The sequence below is a fragment of the Neltuma alba genome, unplaced genomic scaffold (assembly GCF_004799145.2).
Source record: "Neltuma alba isolate B1F8T4 unplaced genomic scaffold, ASM479914v2 tig00011682_pilon, whole genome shotgun sequence".
Taxonomy (NCBI): Eukaryota; Viridiplantae; Streptophyta; class Magnoliopsida; order Fabales; family Fabaceae; genus Neltuma; species Neltuma alba.
Window position 1 is genome coordinate 23670 of NW_021636321.1, and position 21783 is coordinate 45452.

Sequence of the window (21783 nt, forward strand, 5' to 3'; positions counted from 1 at the left end):
AATTAACAACTCATTTACCTATAAATTCTTACAGTCGTCTATTACCAAAACTCAAAACTTATCCCTCATATAAGTCTTAAAAATTTCTCTGATTACTACAGTAATACTGTCATTAAGAAGTCTAAAATATATAGAAAATATTCATAAAGAAAGTTTGATGAAGAGAACTATATTTGTGTACCTAGATGATCCCTAAAGCTTGTATTACTCTTCAAAATGTCAAAACTTCTCTGCTCCTCTCTCGTTCTCTCTTTCTCTCCGCATATATGGCTCCGCTTCTGCACCCCCTCTTCCTTTTATTCTTCATTTCTCCAGCTACTCTCTCCTATTTTTTCTTCTGGCATTAAATCCTCTCCCCCAAAGTCTTCATCTCCTCCCCCAAAATCTTCATTCCTAATCCAAATGGATCAATTTTTCCATGCCTCAATTTTTTCCACGCATCAACTTTTCATGTCTCTACTTTCAACTTTCAACTTTCCTTCTTCTTCTTTATTCTATCTTTTCCATGCCTCAATTGTGACAACCGTTCTTTCAAAATCATATTTAGACTAAATCCAATAATTATTTGAATAATTAACCATGATAGAAAAGAAGAAACCTTAAAATTTTAAAATAACTATCACGGTTAAAAAAAATAAACTTATATTACGAGCAACATCGATCGTTAACTTGGGCCTTGGACTTCCAAAGTCCAAAAATATCATTCAACCATTAGTCCAAACCAAAACTTATACTTTCAAACATACAAACTGATAAATCATTTTAATATAAGTCATGGAGCCCATTAGCCAAAAGTCAACACTATCAAAAGAGCGTAATACGCAAAGTCTTAAATATCTCTGACCTTCTAACGACCTCCATATCATATAGTAGTAATTAAAAGTATCAGTTTATATCATTAGAGTATATGGGTCCTATGGGGCAATATATAACAAATCAGCACATATAACAAAAGTCGGGAGGCTATACAAGCTATAACAACACACTATGCCTCTGAAGCCTTCCCTGATGGGTCACCACCTGAACTATCACCTGAAGATAGTAAAAAACCATGGGGTGAGACAAACACCTCAGTAATCAACTTTCCAACTCATCATACATACTAACACGTGCTCGTGAGTGTCAAGTGGGACAGTTATTAATTCTCAAAAACATAGATATATAATTTGAATTATCCAAACCCTCACTATGGGGGCTAACACACAAGCCACATAAGTCTATCCCCACTATGGGGGATTAATCAGATATATAGGTCTATCCTCACTCAGGAGACGAATAAGAAGCCACAAAAGCCTATCCCTCACTCTGGGGGACGAAAGAAGAAGCCAACCAATGTGCATCAATGGCGGCCTTACCACGTGATAGGATAGGGCTCAATCCAAAATCCAAATAACAACCAATAATTCACAATATAACAAAAATTTCTCAATATTTCTCAGTGTAATCTATAAGATATAAATCATATATCTTTTCCAAACTTCTCAATTACAATTCTAAAAATCCACACAAGACAATTTTTATAACTCAAAAGTTATAATATATATACTCGAATTCCAAATAACAAATACTATTCTAAAATAGCAAAATACTCACAAACAACATATTAGTATGTATAACAAGTGAAAAGTGGTTACCTCTCGCCAAAGCAATAAAAATGATTACCACAAGGTCAATCATTTGCTCGACCAATAATTAATCTACACAATTAATAACAACATATTAATATAAGCTAATTAATTAATTAATTAGGCTTATATATATTAATTAGATTTCTAATTTAATTTAATTTTTATTCTAAATTCCCGCAACTCTCATAACCTAAAATTAAGTATTTTAGAAATAACTTAAAATTTTCTAACAAGCCAAATTATTTATTTACAACCTCCAAATTATTTACCTTAATAAAAAGGATTTTCCAAAATTTAAATATAAAATTATTATGTTCTAAATTCTAAAAATCTCATTTAAGTTTAAACCTCAAAATCAAGCTATTAAAAATTCAATAATATTTCAAATATTTATAAATAAATAATCTAATCAAAACTTTAATGATATAACTATCATATATATATTCATAAATAATAAACTTTTTAGCTAAAATAATTATTTTAAAAATCTCGAGTCATCCAATAAATAAAACTAAACCGATTAAAATCTTAATAATATGTCAAAGTACCCAAATAAATTATTTAACTTAATTTTAATCGGTAAAAATATAATATAAATCATATATAACAGATTTTTAAACTAGAAAAAATCCATTTAAGCACTAAAAACCAACAAATGGATCAATCTAACCGATTAAAATTAACAACTCATTTACCTATAAATTCCTACAGTCGTCTATTACCAAAACTCAAAACTTATCCCTCATATAAATCTTAAAAATTTCTCTAATTACTACAGTAATATTGTCATTAAGAAGCCTAAAATATACAGGAAATATTCATAAAGAAAGTTTGATGAAGAGAACTATATTTGTGTACCTAGATGATCCCCAAAGCTTGTATTACTCTTCATGCCAAAACTTCTCTACTCTTCTCTCGTTCTTTCTTTCTCTAATTCTCTCTCTTTCTCTCTGCATACGGCTCAGCTTCTGCGTCCCCTCTCCATTTTATTCTTCATTTCTCCAACCACCCTCTCTCATTTTTTCTTCTGGCATTAAATCCTCTCCCCCCAAAGTCTTCATCTCCTCCCCAAAGTATTTATTCCTAATCCAAATGGATCAATTTTTCCATGCCTCAATTTTTTCTACGCATTAACTTTGCATGTCTCCACTTTCAACTTTCAACTTTCTTTCTTCTTCTTTATTCTATCTCTTTCCACAGTATTTGTTGACTCTTCTCTTTTGAAAAAAAAATCTTTGACTAAACTTTAGGATATTACAAAGAGCGCGTCAAATATTCTTTTAATAACGATTCCTAATCATTAACCGTCAAATAATGTGACTTTATTTGATAGGTATTTCTTAATAACTTTCAAATAAATTCATTTATTTAATACTTTTTTATTAATAATTGAACCTTGTTTGACAGTTCTTAACCAAAAACCATCAAATAAGATTAATAGACTATCAAATAAAGTACCTTCTTTGTTTTTTTTGGTAGTTATTTACAATTATTTGTTTTTATTGTTAATATTTCTTTGATATAAAAATAATCATAGAATAATAACAAGAGAGTAATATTAAATAAAAAAATTATATTTATAGAATTCAAAATTCAATATATTATATATAAACATCATACAATTTGACATAAATTAATCACTTGAGCACTTTCTATGTAAAAGAGCATTGTCTTATAAATTTTTTGAATGCTACTAGAAGTTATATTAATAAAAAATTCCTAAAAATTGATTCTTTGATCAAACCCCATAGTCCGCTTGACAACTCCACACCATAAGCTCGAAGAAATGCCTTTGAATGTCTAGTGGGCCACACCATAAGCTCTCTACTTGAATGCGCACAACTCCTTCTCATAAAGCTCTAATCCAACTAGCTCATGATCAGCCCTACACCATGATCGTAGCCACTTTATTTATAACTAAAAGAATTGTTCAGATTATGTGTCAAGAAAGAAAACCACCAAAATACAAATTTAGAAGCAGCACAAATCAATCTTGTACGAATAAGTAACTAAAATATAAAATTCATCACGTAAGCCAAGATGAACCAATACAAGCCATGCTTGGGGGAAATCCTCTGTTGCCAAAAACAAGGAAATCAGTAAAAGCAAATTCCAAAGTAACACAACAACCTTAACTAGGAGTGTGAATAATTAACAAATATGTTTTGATTTTCAAAGCAAATTCCAAATATTTGCTTGTCTCCTCACAAAAACAAACATAAAAAAAAATCAATAGAAAATAGGTCATGACACAAAACAGTTCAAAAAGCGAAATATATATAATATTGTCTAAATACATCAACGTTATATACATAACACATATTATTCTTTCCCAATATAGTATCATGTGACATTTTTAAACCTCTTAATACATCCAGCTAAAGTACACAAACGAACATCAGAAAAAGTTGACAACAGTCCAACACATGGAGGCAGCAAAGTAATTTGTATAACAACATATCACGAATTGTAAATGATACAAGAACACAACGCATAATCAAATTAATTTGATGTATGAATTTTTAGAACTTGAAGATAAGAATAACAGAGACCAACAAGTATAGCGTCCATCTAATTTTGCAAATTATTTTAGTTCCCACATCGTTATATGAATGAAAGATAGTTTTATATGCCAATTGCATGCCATTGATTAAGTGGCTTGACCAAAATGCAGGGGACCACAATCCAATTCCAGTAAAAACCACAAGGCATTCCACCACAATGTATATGACTGTCAATGAAAAATAGTTTGGCATAATTCACCCAACAAATTGACAAGCTAATGATAAACATTTCCACGAATTCCCCAATTGATAGGATTTCTCAAACACACCGAATGCCAAAACAACAGCAATCACAACATAAGAAAAATACCATGATTTAATTAGAAAATCGGGGCAAAGAAGGAAAGGGGAGAAAAGCGTCGCAAAGTCTGTGCACTGTTTTTCACACAACTCTTTCTTACAATCTCTTCCAAGATTTCTAATTATTACCACGAATAATTACTAAAGTCCGTGCAGGAGTAAATAATACACAAGCATGCAAGAGTGACTAAGAAAAATTTCATGCCAATCCAGCTAGATCTTTCACTAGTTTCCAGAAGAGTCCAACTAAAGATAATTGGGAAAATTAGAGAGAGGGACCTAGTGGCACTAATATTTATAAGGAAAGATCTTAAAAACTGTATTTATTTGGAAGGACCAGCTACTAAAATATAAATTTAAAATTACAAATTGCCCTCAACAAGTATCTCTCACCACATCCTTTAACTTTCTTTTTTTAACAAAATAATTAAAGTTTATTCAAATTAATTCAAACTAATTGGAATTACAAAGCTACGAAACAACTCTAAATAATTAATTAATTTATTCGTCCATCATTAAAAAAAAAAAAACTCTTTTTTTAGACTTCCTCAACAATGAGCCAGTCAAAATCATATAGTTGAATTTAAAATTAAAAAAAATAATATATAACTTATCAATAATTAATGATAATAAAAAAATCATGTAGGTTTAAACTTGAATTTTCTTACTCAAACTATTATAACTACTTTTATTATGACAAATATAATATAATAAATTTCTTATGTCATTTTTTATTTTTAATTTTATTAAGTAAGAGGATTAACTTATTCAAATAAAATAATAGTATGAAATGGATAAATAAAAATATAGAACAACCTTTTTTTTTTAAATTTTAGTGCCCTGCTCTTTTTCAGAAAGCCCACAAATTTTTTTTAATTAAAAATAATAGAAAAACAAATTAAGTAGTGATGGCGATTAATTTAACTAATTAGAATTAGTATCTGACTTTAAAATTTAAATTAGTCTAAATTAATTCAAATAAATTGTAATTATTCTACTAAATGATATGAAAATTTAAGGCGAGAGAATACAGGGGTTTGGTATGAATAGGGGTGATTTGAGTCTTTAAATTTATATTTTAATGTCTAGTCCTTCTAAATAATTAAGGTTTCTAAAATCCTTTTTAATAAATATTATTTCCACTGGGCCCGTCTTTCTAATTTTCCCAAGATAATTTGTAGTAGTGACACCTACCAATTCCACAAGCTTACCTTTTTATTTTCCTTAATATATTGTAAAGTTCCGCCAATTTGCAAGTCGAGATAACTAAAAACAAAAATATGCGCCCACGGGCGTAAATAGGGCTTCAATCTTAAATTCTTAATCAAAGAAAGCGACCAAAAAAAAAAAAGCAATGGAAAGAAATGGATACAACCATACAAGGCACCAAGTCACTGAACTTCCGGATAGTTGCGTCGGGTCGGGTCCTCTTTCATGCCCGCAAATGGCCCCTATAAATACCCACCAAACCTTTTTCCCCATCACGCCATTTTTCTCCACTAGTAATCCACTGGCTCTCTCTCTCCCCTCACTCTCGCAGGCCTGCTGTGCTAGCACAGTAAAGCCACCTTCCTGCACCACAAAAGCTATTTGCTCTCTCTCTCTCAATCTTTGCCATGGCAGCAACCGTCAGCAACCATCAATATGCTGCCCCTTTGAGCGGGGTTGCTAGTTCCTTCAACGTCTCCCTTGATTTTAACTTCCCTCCCACCAACTTCGAGGAATCCAAAGCCTCGTCAAACGACTTGGATTCCTCCAGCGAAGATGAAAACGACGCCGAAGAGTGGAAGGACGTTATACAAAAAGCTAACTCCGAAGCGGAGAGCTGGATGGAACACAATGCTTCATTGCCCCGTGTGCCGGAAAAAACTACATCAACTGGGAACCACCCATCACCCTCATGAATCACAGCTTCATCACCCCCATCCCCCTCCACTTTGTACGTAACCACGGCCCCACCCCTAATACCCGTTGGGATGACTGGACCGTCGAGGTCAGTGGCCTCGTCAAACGCCCCGCAGAATTCACCATGAACCAACTCGTCAACCAGTTCCCCAGCCGCGAGTTCCCGGTCACGCTGGTGTGTGCCGGCAACAGAAGGGCAGAACAAACCATGGTGAGGCAGAGCATCGGTTATAACTGGCGTGTGGGTGCCGCTTCCACTTCGGTCTGGCGTGGGGTGCCGTTGAGGTACTTGCTCAAGAGGTGCGGGATCTACAGCCGCACCAAAGGAGCTTTGTACGTGTGTTATGAAGGAGATGAGGATCTGCCAGGTGGCGGTGGGTCCAAGTACGGGACAAGCATCAAGAGAGAGATCGCGATGGATCCGACCCGCGACGTCATCCTCGCTTATATGCAAAACGGAGAGCGCTTGGCTCCGGAATTTGGCTTCCCGGTGAGGATGATCGTACCGGGTTTCATCGCCGGTCGCATGGTGAAGTGGCTCAAGCGTATCATTGTAACTTCACAAGAATCGCAAAACCACTACCAGTATAAGGACAACAGAGTATTTCCCTCCCACGTGGATGCCGAGCTTGCCAACGCCGAAGGTATTGAGCTTTTGTCAGCTCCTGTACTTGTTCGTCTTGTCAATTATTCTTATCCGTTTATTTGAGCAAATCAACTGCCAAGTTCCTGATTGTATTTGAATGAATAAAGGTTGGTGGTACAAGCCCGAGTATATTATCAATGAGCTCAACGTAAATTCTGTTATAACCACGCCGTGTCACGGGGAGATCTTGCCCATAAACTCATCGACAACTCAAAAGCGGTGTGTGTTGAGAGGATACGCATATTCCGGTAAGATTATTTTTTTCAGGAAAGAAAAAGGGAAAAAGAGGGACTTTGTTTAAGATAAATGACATCTGCTCTTGGGATGGGAAGGATGAGTTAAGGTTTAGCTAAGGTGTGAGAGGGAGACATTCGGAGACGGACGTAACTGATAAGGAGATCCATGTTATTCCGTGCAGGGGGCGGGAGAAAAGTGACACGTGTCGAGGTGACAATGGACGGAGGGGAAACATGGTCACTGGCCACGTTGGAACGCTCGGAGAAACCGAACAAGTACGGCAAATACTGGTGCTGGAGTCTCTGGTCGTTGGAAGTGGAGGTGCTGGACCTTTTAGGAGACAAGGAAATCGCCGTACGAGCATGGGACGAGGCCCTCAACACCCAGCCCGAGAAGCTCATTTGGAATGTCAAGGTACTTTAAATTCGCTGCGCATTTTCACTGTGTAAATACATATTACTGATAATGGTTGTAAACATCCACTGCTTTAGCACTGGGGTCAATATCCCAAGCGATTTATGACCAATTTTGATCTCTCATTCAGTCGCCTGTTTTATATAAATATCAGCGCTTTGGGTTTTTGTGATGAAGGGTATGATGAACAACTGCTGGTTCAAAGTGAAGACCAAGGTGTGCATACCCCTTGAGGGGGGAACTGGAATTATGTTTGAGCACCCGACCATACAATGGAACCCTTCTCGCAAGTTGAAGACATCGGAGTCCAACAAGAACCTCAAGAAGAGTCTCTCAACGCCCTTTATGAACAACAGCGCCTCCAACATGTACTCCATCTCTGAAGTCATGAAGCACACCTCCCCCGATTCTGCTTGGATCATCGTTCACGGCTACGTCTACGACTGCACCCGCTTCCTCAAAGATCACCCCGGCGGCCCCGAAATCATCCTCATCAACGCCGGCACCGACTGCACCGAAGAGTTCGAAGCCGTCCATTCTAAGGAAGCCAACAAAATGCTCGAGGACTACCGAATTGGTGAGCTCATGACTTCCCGTTGGGCCTCCCCTGACTCATCGCCCAACACCTCCCTGCACGACAATGGCGATGTCAGCCACTTAACACCAATCACGGAAGCCCCACCATTACGCAGCGTGGCCCTCAACCCACGTGAGAAAATCCCATGCAAGCTCGTCTCCAAAACGTCCATCTCACGCGACGCGAGACTTTTCCGTTTTGCGCTACCCTCCGAAGACCAAGTCATGGGTCTGCCGGTGGGAAAGCACATATTCGTATGTTCCACCATTGAGGATAAGCTGTGCATGCGAGCTTACACTCCAACCACCAGCGTGGATGAAGTAAGGTATTTTGATCTGGTGGTCAGGATATACTTCAAAGGGGTGCACCCCAAGTTCCCCAGCGGCGGGCTCATGTCTCAGCACTTGGACTCGCTTCCTGTCGGTTCTGTGGTGGAAGTGAAGGGTCCCCTCGGCCACATAGAGTACACTGGAAGAGGTCAGTTTTTGGTTCACGGGAAGCCCAAGTTTGCGAAGAGGCTAGCCATGTTTTCCGGTGGGACAGGAATCGCGCCCATTTATCAGGTGGCGCGAGCCATTCTGAAAGACCCAGAGGACTGGACCGAGATGCACGTTGTGTATGCGAACCGGACGGAGGATGATATTCTGCTGAGAGAAGAGCTCGACGAGTGGGCTAAGAAGGACGAGCGGTTCAAGGTGTGGTACGTGGTGCAAGAAAGCAAGAGTGAAGGGTGGGAATATAGTGTGGGTTTCATCACTGTGGATATCCTGAGGGAGCATGCCCCCAAGGCATCAGATGACACGCTGGCATTAGCTTGTGGGCCACCACCCATGATTCAGTTTGCTGTGCAGCCGAATTTGGAGAACCTGGGGTACGACATCAGCAACAACTTGCTTGTGTTTTAGGGAGGATGCTAGGAGGGAGTATGGTGTGTTATGTGCGCAGTGTGTAATTGGATCGAATAGCGTTCCTTTTTCTTTTTTTTTGGGTATATGTGTGCGATTGGTGTGCAGCCCGATTTGGAGAAAATAGAGTGAGACATCAACAGTTTGCTTTTGTTTGGTAGAGAAGCCGTGGACGGAGGCCGGAGCGTTAGTGCGACATTGTATATGCGTGTATCATCAGCAGTGTGTATAAAGAATTACTTATTTATTTATATGATGCGTCGTTTATATATTACATATATGAGATTTTATTCAAATCTATACGTATGTCCTGTCCTGAATATACATATATGTGTGTGTGTGTGTGTGCAAGCTTTAATTATGTATATATAGAGAGAGAATCCAGAAAGGAGAGATATTGAGGAACATGCATTGGAACAGGGAGCGACAGGTCTCTTATCAACCCATTAATTGCTAGAAAGAAATGGGCTATGAGCAATGAGATGATGTATTTGAGCAGAAGGACTTCAAAATTCCCCGCAGTTAATCAAGTAAGTGCTCAGGTCTGAGCAAGAATAGCAAGGCTGCAATATTCCAAATTAAGGATATGCAAAAAATTACAGAGGCGTGCCATGAGCACAGAGGAAAAAAGAATACATGTTCAATAGCACAGCTGTAGAACCCCTTCCAGCAATTGGAGATCAAGCATCGATGGACCCCATTTCAACTTTCAAAGGACGTGCTCATGTGCACCCTTGAAACAAAGGAAGATCGTTAAAATGAAGAGGAGAAAGTAAACATTGGGGTCATTTGTTGTGAGATCCTGGGGAAATTGGGGGACGAATGCCCCTTGTCTAAACACGAGCGTTAGGCCCGAGATGAAGTGGGTCCAAGCCCAATCTAAAACGGGATGTGAAGCCCAACTGAAGGGGAAGCAAGCCCAGATGACATTTGAGACTCCGCGGAAACAAGTGTCAGATGGAGCAGAACTCCAAGAAAGAAACATCAATTGTTTTGTGGTGACCAACGGGGGTTGATCCAAGTGGTGAGCGGCTTGATATCGCTTAAGCGAGGTCTCGAGTTCGAGCCTCAACGTATGCAGAAATCCCCGTTGGGAGATTCACCCACCACAGCCAGGTGCGCGACACGGGTCGGGTCCAGATGTAGTCGGAGTAAAGCTTCGGTGAACTGGGTGGGTAATCAAAAAAAAAAATGTTTTCTGGTGTTAACTTCTTCGACTTTCTCTGTGGCTATTGCTTGAGTAATCATTTCAATAAGCATTCTGCCAAATTGTGATATTATCATTCTTAAGCCCGAACTCCAAGTTCACATATTGAGGTCACCTGATCTCCGGCAAGCCTCCATCACATGAGCAGATTGCAAAACTGAGGCCGGCAATGAGAAAGTCAAATTTTCAAGAAAAACAAATTGCCACTTGCCTAAAGATATTTTTTCCTCGCCCTTTCCCAGAAGGGCAATTAGAGAAGTAATTAGCGTCGTGATATCTTCTGGGTAGGTTAATTTCACATGTAACAAGTTGCTCGAAGCGATACAATGCTAGAAAATGAGAACATTTGCTACATATCGTCATTGGATCGTCAACTGGCCAATTAATAAGTATGCTAAAACACTTCCAGTTTTCCACTGGAGTAATTAATATCTTACCCTGTAGCAGCGTGCCAATAAAAAACGATGCTGGATAAATTTATACTAGGAGTAAAATGATGCTGGATTATGGTTGGGCCCCCCCGGGGGGGGGGGGGGTAAGCACTTCCAGTGGAAAACTGGAAGTGGTTGCTACATATCGTCATTGGATCATCAACTGGCCAATTAACTAGCTGTCCATCATTTTTTATGGGCACGCTTCTACAGGGTAAGATATTAATTATTAAACAATAAATTTATACTTGGAGTAAAATGATGGTGGATAATGGTTTTTTACTTGTTGTTTTTAATGACTAGTGCATGCCTAGCATAAATACACATATAAGGTTGGGAAAACCATATTGGAGGTACCTATACTTTCTCTCAATTTTCAATTTGGTACCTATGTGTTTTTTGTTCTTAACTAAATCTTTAATTTTGCTCTATTAACATCATTAATCCTTATGTAGAGACTAAAAATATCAATATAACAAAGTTATAAGAGCTAATGTTGCTAAAAAGATAAAATTAAATGTTTAATTAAAGGGAAAAAAACACATAGGTACCAAATTGAAAATTGAGAGAAAGTATAGGTACCTCCAATATGGTTTTCCCTATAAGGTTCAATTATTGTAATAATTGCATGGTAAGAAAAATTGAAATGTATAATGTGTCTTGTGTATGAAATTAAATAGAAAAAATTACATGAATGTAAAATCATGCATCATGGTTTTTTGCAATAAAAAAAAGCACAATACTCATCCAGTTTTTAAATATAAGACTCATTTTATACTGATCATGTAATATATGTTATAATCATGTAATTTATTTAGTTTTATTAATTTTTCCAAATTAGTCAACCTGGTCTTATCTTAAGGACCAGAATTAATGTTTTTTTTTTTTGGTAGAAACCAGGTGGTATCTCCTAGCCGATAGCCAGAGACTAATCCTCCCGAAACATAGAGATCACCGAAGTGGGATTTGCCTCTCCCAACAAAGCCTTTTCCATGCACACTTTAATGTTGTTGTGTATGAAATTAATGTCTTGTGTATGAAATTAAATAGAATTAATGTTGTTGCTTCAGATTAACTATGAAAATTGACAAGTGATTTCATCATGGGAGGTCAGGTGGCAACTTCTAAGTAATCAGCATAACGTGCTAATTCATGGCGACTAAACACATGTTCTTTGAAGAATGAAATACAAAGGACGACTTAATTGGACGGCAGTGTCGCAGCAAGGCCCATCTAAAGAGAAGGAAATTTACAAGGACATGTTTATGCTGTTTGGTTGACATTTCGCATTATCCCTGTCATAAGAGGGCATCCAGGTTTTTTTTTTTTTTGACCGGAGAGGGCATCCAGGTTTGTGTTTAAGCTATCCTTATACCAGAGAATGAAAACTAACACCTATGGCCACATGATTTTTTTCGCCGGCTGCGCTGCTAGGTTTCAAACGCTCTATTCGATGGATACACAAAAGTACACACGCTGGTTTATGTGTGCGCAGAATATGGAATGCTACTTTTTTTTTTTTTTTTAATATTGCCCATAGATAACAAGCTAGCTTTCCGTGGGTAATTTTTGTCTCTGCTTTTGTTTTTGGATTAAAGTGCAATTTTAATCCCCATATTTTTTTTAAGTGTAATTTTGCTTCTAATCTTTTTAGTAGTGCAATTTTAATCCTGATTTTTTTTTGTTTTCTGTGTAATTTTGACCATAGGTAAAATTGCATCCAAAGATTAGAAGCAAAATTGCACCAGAAAAAAAAAATTAGGAGCAAAATTACACCTGAGAAATAAGATCAAGATTAAAATTATACCTTAATCTTTTGTTCTTCCTCGGAAGGGCTTCTATAGGAAATAAATAAATTTAGCTCCAGGGCCTGATTGTGTCATCACTTGCACTTTTGTTGTTTGCCCCGCGTGAGCTGTATTCTCAAGGGAAAGGCAGAGCGAAGTTTTTTTTTTTTTTTTCAAAGGACCAAAACTATCGTTGTCGGATCAATTAGGAATCAAACTTTAAGGTTCTGAAATTTATCTTCTTTTGACTCGGCAAATAAAGGAACCATGGGTCTGTTTGCCACCAGCAGAGATCCTCCTACGTGGACATATGAATTCACATGAGGCACGCCTGCCTAATTGATGGATCGTCTATTTCCCTCAAACACATGGGCCTAAAAGAATCTGCATTTCAATCATAAGAATCACGCATTTTTGTTTTGGGCTTCGTCCTCTTGTCGACTGGAAAAAATGGCGAGCACATGTCTGTACGTTCGAATCACAGGTTAGCAACATGTGGGTATTGAACGGAACCGAGGATGATAAAGCCACCAAAAAAAAAAAATCTCTGAATCATTGGCAGTTTGGCCCCTTCATCTTGTCAAAATATTAGTATTACGGCTCGAATATTATTAACAGTGAATACTTGTCAATAGTATTTTCATATTTTACAAGTTACTCTTCCGATTCTTAATATAAGACCTAATTATTGAGTTCATTTTGGTTCTAAATATGAGGCATATCTTTCATATTTATTAATTTTTTAAAAATTATTCCTATGAATAATCCCTCAACTATAATCAAGTAGAAGAGGGAAGGATGATATTAAAAAAAATAATTATGATATTTTTTTAAAAACATATCATATTTTTTATCATTGATTAACTTATCTAATTTTTTAATTTAATCAAATTAATTAAATAAATATTATACTAAAAATAAGAAGAATACCATTTATATTACACATGGATGATTTTTGTGTGGTGGGCAGCACATATACGTCGTGTCAAACTGAGTTGTGATGTGAAATCCACTGAATTATCAGCAGATGTTGAAGAAACGGTATCCGCGGAGCACTGTTGTAATCAAGCAACCAGTGCTTGAGGAGGCAGAAATATTTGCACAGCATGAGAATCCGAATCCGAGAGGGAGAAAATATCAAAGGGGGCTTGGCTTTGGTGGCGTCACGTCCAAAGAGCAAGGGAGGGGCCAGAGGGGAGATTTGAAAAAGTTAAAAGTACGATCCGAGCAGATTTAATAAATAAAAAAAGGGAAAAGAAATAATAATTTAGAGGTCCTCATTGTGAGGAGCAGATTTTTATGGCGCGTCGTGTAGTTAGGAATAAAAGGGATATAAATATTATCCAGCTGGTTAAAGCAGAGAGAAGCGATTGGGAGGGAGAGCTTAATTATTTAAAATTTCGTAATGTGGGGAGAACTTTTATGTGTGGCATAGAAAAATAAGAGGGACGAGAGAGACAGAGAGAAGGACTGGGGGAGGCGTTACTGAGCCACAAAGCAAAGTGACTCTAAGCTGCTTCCAAGAGCCAACCTGCGTCCTCCGGGCTTCGCAGCCAAGTAGCCGCCCCCAGTTGGAGACTCTCCTGACCCCTCCTTGCCATTCCATGCCAAACTTCTCTTTGTCAAAATCACCATAATCTCACATACTCCCCTTTTTATTGCCCGTCAATTTTAACTCTTTCTTACAGGATAGGGGAGGGGGAGGGGGGGGGGGAAGAGAAGCTGCCCGTTCCAACTCTTAATATTATACAGGAGCTAATTGTTAACTCGGATATATATACTACCTTGATCAGTCTTGTTTCTTGTATTTATTATATATTTTAAAGTTATTTACTGACTAGTAAATTGATACACAACATGATGAAAAAAATTATAAACTTAAAATATTTAGGTAACATATTATAAATGAAAAAACGAACGATAATTTTAATAACAAGAAATATTCTTTGCGATTTTAGTTGTGAATTTGAGCTCCAAACAAAAAAGGAAAAAAGATGTTGGGTAGGGGAAATTGTGTGTGGGAATGGGGTAATTTGGTGGGGGCAGAGGGAAACCCATTGACGCGGCTGGTATGTTGAACTGAAGAGCCCCATGTTTTGAGAAGAGGTTGGCCATTGGGGAATGCCATTCGCCACTTCACAGGATGCCACACGAAAACTGGCCCTCACCCTCCCAATACTCCCAAGGAATCTTTTACTATTTGACCCTCTCTGCCCTTTTTTTTTTTTCCCCTGCGTTCCCCATCAACGTACCTGTCGCCACAAGCATTTCATTTCTAACCCCTTCTCATTTTTATTTCCCCTCTGGCCCCTTTCTCCCCATTTGACTCTCATTTTTTTATTTTTAATCAATTCTGGATCTAACCATCAATTCTTCACCTTCCTCCAACCCAACCCTTTTACTTGTTTATATTAAAACGCTCCGTCCCAAATATCTAGCCATGCACGCGGAATTCCGCGGCTGGTATTCCCATTCTTGTAAAATTATGTAATTAAGGATTTTTAGTTCCGTCAAGCCATCGATCATTATATTCTAACTACTGTAATCTCCTCCGGACAACGATATATGGCTCGTCTAATGATTTCCCACCGCACATTGCATTCCAAATCCAGCACGACAAATACCAATTGCACTCACACGGGAAGTTTTATAATTATTTTCGGCTAAAATTAGTTATTAATTTAATCGCGCCAATTTGAGGCGACGACATACCTACGATCGGCCGCCACATTAAGACCGATCCTTTACCATACATCGAACGCTAGAGTTTATTACAGTTTCCTATCATGTTAAAACCCCCCCTCCCCACAAAAAAAAAATCTGGTGCTCTAGCTATGGCGTTCCAATCCGAAAAATCCTGCGTTTGACCCCACTTCAAGCAGGCTGGGTTGAGCCAAAGTTCACCAAAATTTGCTACCTTCGCTTCTTATATTTTCCTTTGTATATACAAATCATGTTTCATTTATTTTTGTTAATTTAAATACATCTTTGTAAAATATATTTTTCCTGTATAAAATAATGCTTTTGGTCATAGAAGGTGTTGACAATTAAGCAATTACTATAACGTAATTTCCCTGAATGAATTTTATTGCAATTAAAATCCATTATTAGTTTATTTTTGGACCAAACTAGTTAATTTTATTAATATGAAAAAGCATATAGCAGATAATAAGAAAACACTCAAAACAGCCCTATAGGATACAGCCTAACAAACACATGAACTCACGGGGTATGCGTATCATACAACCCAATAGACCAAGAAAACTTGCCACTTCGTGTCATAAGGTTATTAGCTTATAGCTTATGTCACTTCTTTCCCTTTCTCCATAAGCAAAGCATTCCACACAATGTCCTTCGTCCTTCGGCATCCGTACCCATGACCCGAGCTTATAGTCAAAACATGCGTTGAAGAACGTATAAATATCAAGGTGAATCCTATTAGTAATATTCACCTCGAACTTGTATATTTAGGCGCGCTTTAACTATTAGCTGGACGTGGAATTTTGATGCATTATTGTCTAAAACTGTATAAGTGGTTTTGAATGGCAACAAATTCCCCTCGCCAGACAATCAATGCTTGCATGTATTTCCTGTCGCGAAGTGAATTTAGTCCCATGGTGTTGCCAATCACATTGAAGAAATTACTCACCATTGACGGCCATGCCTCCTTTCCAATCAGATACAATCAAATACAAATAATTGCAGTTTGGATAGTTTTCAGAATATGTTTTTAATTTTCAACTATACACGAGATTGTAGCGAACATCAACAAAGTTTGGTAACCATCTCTATACACAATTTTTTTCCCTCAATTTTTTCACTCTAACCACTCAAAATTCTCATGCCTCAAAATAGCGGTAGTCACGTTTGATTCAAGCAATGAGACATTTAATACAAAAAAAAAAGGGGATGTTTTGATCAATAGCGTATTTTTCATAATTATAATTTAACAAGTTTTTATTTTTTTTCAATTGCACTGGAAGGTGAGCGGGGAATCACTTAGAAGAGGCCAGAAGCATTGTTGTGACCCACAGCCACCTCTGCTCTCCAGGGCCTTACCGTCCCTTTCCATTGGTCCCTCTCTCCCACCCTCCCTCTTAACCCAGGCAAAGGGGAAAAAAAAAAAGATGTCACTCACTAAATAATGGAATCCCCGGATCGCTGCGTGGGGTCGGGTCCTCTTCTTCACCCGATACTAGTCCTCAGCTTGGTTACGTCTCTCTATCTCCCCACACGATGTATCTATAAATATTCATAGTACACCCCCTTTGTTTCCCATCACTCCATTTTCTCTGCATAGTGATCTATCGGCGCTCTCTCCTCTCTCATGTGGGCAGAGTAAGGCTCCCTAACACCACACCACAAAAGCTCTTTTACTTCCTCTCTCTTTCTCTGTCGATATTTTCCATGGCGGCTTCCATCGACAACCGTCAATACGCTGGCCCTTTAAACGCCGTCGCTCATTCCTTCAACGTCCCCCCTCATTTTAACTTCCCTCCCAAGCCCGTGAGATCCGAACCCTTGCTAATGGACTTGGATTCCTCCAGCGAAGATGAGAACGACGCCGACGAGTTGAAAGACCTAATACGAAAGGCTAACACCGAAGTGGAGGCGCCCATCTTTGATCCCCGCGATGACGGAACCGCCGACTGCTGGATCGAACGCAACGCTTCCTTGGTCCGCCTCACAGGGAAACACCCCTTCAACTCGGAGCCACCCCTCACCCGCCTCATGCATCACGGCTTCATCACCCCCGTCCCACTCCACTATGTCCGCAACCACGGCGCCGTCCCTAATGCGCGCTGGGATGACTGGACCATCGAGGTTTGTGGCCTCGTGAAACGCCCCGCCCAATTCACTATGGACGAACTGGTCAACGAGTTCCCGAGCCGGGAGCTGCCGGTGACGCTGGTGTGCGCTGGGAATAGGAGGAAAGAACAAAACATGGTAAAACAGAGCATCGGTTTTAACTGGGGCGCGGCTGCGGTTTCCACTGCGGTCTGGAGAGGGGTGCCGTTAAGGTACTTGCTCAAGAGGTGCGGGATCTATAGCCGGACGAAAGGGGCATTACACGTGTGCTTCGAGGGAGCTGAGGATCTGCCGGGTGGAGGTGGGTCCAAGTACGGCACAAGCATCAAGAGAGAGATAGCCATGGATCCGGCTCGCGACATCATCATCGCATATATGCAAAACGGAGAACAATTGGCTCCGGATCACGGGTTTCCGGTGAGGATGATCATACCGGGTTTCATTGGTGGCCGCATGGTAAAGTGGCTCAAGCGTATCATTGTGACTCCACAAGAATCGGGCAACTATTACCATTACAAGGACAACAGAGTACTTCCCTCCCACGTGGATGCCGAGCTCGCCAACGCTGAAGGTAATGCGCTCTGCACTTGTACTTGTTTTCCCTGGCGGTATGTTTGCTCGCGAGGCGTCCCGCTTCCTTCGTTTGCTTAGACGAAACATTTGCTAATCCCAACTTGTTAATTATATTTGAATGACTGCAGCTTGGTGGTACAAGCCAGAGTACATAATCAACGAGCTCAACATAAACTCTGTGATAACCACGCCTTGTCACGAGGAGATCTTGCCCATAAACTCCTGGACTACTCAGATGCCGTATGTGCTGAGGGGCTATGCATATTCTGGTTAGTGTTTGTTTCTGTTTTCTTTTTTAAAGTTCGTAGTTTAGATTCTGGGTAAGCTGAGGGTGAGAGGGAGTCAGGCGGCGATGTATCTATAATAGTAATTTTGCTCCGCAAACGCGTGATAAAGATATCCATGGGGTACTGTGCAGGGGGCGGAAGAAAAGGTGACACGTGTGGAGGTGACGTTGAACGGCGGGGAAACGTGGTTAGTGGCCACGTTGGAACACCCGGAGAAGCCGAACAAGTACGGCAAATATTGGTGCTGGTGTTTCTGGTCGCTGGAGGTGGAGGTGCTGGACCTTCTCGGAGCCAAGGAAATCGCAGTGCGAGCATGGGACGAGGCCCTCAACACCCAACCTGACAAGCTCATTTGGAATGTCATGGTACGTGCTCACGCGTCTCCGTTAAATATTTCATTCCCTTTGTTTCATGGAAAAACTGTCAGTTCATCACGCACCCCACCGGATTTATCTCACTCATAGCTTCTATTATTTGAACCCCTTGGTAAATTCAACATCAGGCCCTCAACTATTGGATCCCTTTAACTGCCTCGCACAGGAGTTCGGCTTCTTTGTGAGGGATTTTTATTATTTCTAAATTACCACAGATTAAAAATATTTGGGGAGAGGACGTTTTTAACACTTTCGCTGTAATATCCCCTGTCACTTTCATCTTTTAATAGCTTACTGGGTGGGCCACGGCGTCATTGATGCGTGAGATTATTCCCAAACGACCATCATTAAAAAAAATGTTAAAATTGTGCACTTTAATTGAGTGAATATATGTTAATATCAATGGCTGTACGTCAACTGCATCAGCACTATGGTCAATGTTCTTAATGAGAATAATATATTGGTAAAAATAATTCTTTGAACTGTTTTTATCTCCTTGTCGTTTACTTTATTCAAATCTGAGTGCTTTGGGCTTTGGTGGCGCAGGGCATGATGAACAATTGCTGGTTCAAGGTGAAAACCAATGTGTGCAGGCCCCATAAAGGGGAGATTGGAATTGTATTTGAGCACCCGACCTTACCAGGGAACCAATCTGGTGGGTGGATGACCAAGGAAAGACACCTTGAGCAAACGTCAGAGTCCAACCCCAGCCTCAAGAAGAGTGTCTCAACGCCCTTCATGAACACAACTTCAAATGTACTCCATCTCTGAAGTCAAAAGGCACACTTCCCCTGACTCTGCTTGGATCATCGTTCACGGCCATGTCTATGACTGCACTCGCTTCCTCAAAGATCACCCCGGCGGCGCCGATAGCATCCTCATCAACGCCGGCACCGACTGCACCGAAGAGTTCGAAGCCATCCATTCCGACAAAGCAAAGAAAATGCTTGAGGACTACCGAATTGGTGAGCTCATGACTACCGGTTACGCCTCCCCCGACTCGTCGCCCAACACCTCCCTGCACGGCAATGGCGATATCAGCCACTTAACCCCAATCACGGAAGCCCCACCATTACGCAGCGCGGCCCTCAACCCACGTGAGAAAATCCCATGCAAGCTCGTCTCCAAAACGTCCATCTCGCACGACGTGAGGCTTTTCCGTTTTGCGCTACCCTCCGAAGACCAAATCATGGGTCTGCCGGTGGGAAAGCACATATTCGTATGTGCTACCATTGAGGATAAGCTGTGCATGCGAGCTTACACTCCCACCACCAGCGTGGAGGAAGTGGGGTATTTTGATCTGGTGGTCAAGATCTACTTCAAAGGGGTGCACCCCAAGTTCCCCAACGGCGGGCTCATGTCTCAGCACTTGGACTCGCTTCCCATCGGTTCTGTGGTGGAAGTAAGGGTCCCCTCGGCCACATAGAGTACACTGGAAGAGGTCAGTTTTTGGATCACGGGAAGCCCAAGTTTGCGAAGAGGCTAGCCATGTTGGCCGGTGGGACAGGTATCACACCCGTCTATCAGGTGGCGCAAGCCATTCTGAAGGACCCAGAGGACCGAACCGAGATGCATGTTGTGTATGCGAACCGGACGGAGGATGATATTCTGCTGAGAGAAGAGCTCGACGAGTGGGCTAAGAAGGACGAGCGGTTCAAGGTGTGGTACGTGGTGCAAGAAAGCAAGAGTGAAGGGTGGGAATATAGTGTGGGTTTCATCACTGCGGATATCCTGAGGGAGCATGCCCCCAAGGCATCCGATGACACGCTGGCATTAGCTTGTGGGCCACCACCCATGATTCAATTTGCAGTGCAGCCGAATTTGGAGAAACTGGGGTATGACATCGGCAACAACTTGCTTGTGTTTTAGATATCGAGGGCCCACGGACGGCGTAGGGTGTATATTGTATATGTGTGTAATTGGATCGAATAATGTTATTTTTGTCCTAGATTTTTTTTCCCCATTTGAAAACAAATCTGGAAAAAGTCGTATGTGCAAAACCTTTGATGGTTTTGCTGTCCCCTTGTAGGTATATATATACCATTCACGTGTTTATATAACAATGGAAGGGCCAATTGGTTTTGCCCCGTTGGGTCCTATTAATTTGTTGAGCAATAAGTCCATACCTACGATCTAAAATCTGGCATGCATGAAAAGTCAAGCTCGCATTATTTTAACGGCGCGAGCGTGACATGGTCATTAATGGAGGCTTACAAATATCGCCTGGACACGTGGCATGATACAAGGCCGGGGCTGGAGATTCCCCATCCTCCATCGTCGTCCATGCCTTTCTCTTATTTTAACGAGCGTGTTGCTAAGCGTATACGTTTCGCTGCAGTGGTTGATGATCAGATGAATCTAAATGATTTAGATTTGATGTTCTATTGTGAAAGTACATAAGTTAATGCTCTATACCATTAACATATCATCTCAACAGTTCATAACTGCTGCGGAAGTGCAATTAAACAGAATGCAGTAGATCGGTAGGATGAAAGTAAAGAATTTTGCATGCACTTAGAGATGGACATTGCGTAGGTGGGGGATTTTAGAATTCCAGTTCCGGAGATGTCAGCAAAATGAAGGAAAATAGTTGCAAGAACTTCTGACCAAGAAGGGCAGTATCGTAATTAGAAAAGATCACTTCTAAAATCGATGTGCCAGCAGCATGTTTTCCAAAATAGCATTAATCTTCTATACCTCACAAGCATGAGCATTGGAGTCTCTTCTAATGAATTTCTCACTAAATTACGTTCCTCTCCCCGTTTTTTCTTATGCAATGCGGAAAGTAATTAGTTTGGAAGTTTCATTTAACCGTTAAGTCAGTCAATAATGTATGTATTGGGTTTAAAGTCTTCCACCTATCCCAAGATAATTAGTTCATGATGAGTACAGTCATGATGTGTTGAAAAAGTGAAAGAGTTTGTGTGAGTGAAATTGAATTGAGAGTAATGAAACCAACCACGCCATCATCATTTTTGAATGGTTTCTTTTCCCTTTGGAGTAAAGAATCTTGACTTGTTAAATGTGTCTGTGTGTGAGGGTGTTGATGACATACACCAATTTGTGTAAAATGCACGTACTCGCACTCATATTGATACATGTCACCTAATGAGACAGGCATCCCATACCCGTAAATATA

General features: G+C 39.9%; 2 pseudogenes; both read left to right on the forward strand.

Annotated features, from left to right (window-relative positions):
• The first annotated feature begins 6108 nt into the window (after positions 1 to 6108).
• Positions 6109 to 9176, forward strand: LOC114716617 (inducible nitrate reductase [NADH] 2-like; annotated as a pseudogene).
• Positions 9177 to 16944: 7768 nt separating this feature from the next.
• On the forward strand, positions 16945 to 20602 carry LOC114716619 (inducible nitrate reductase [NADH] 2-like; annotated as a pseudogene).
• Positions 20603 to 21783: the final 1181 nt, after the last annotated feature.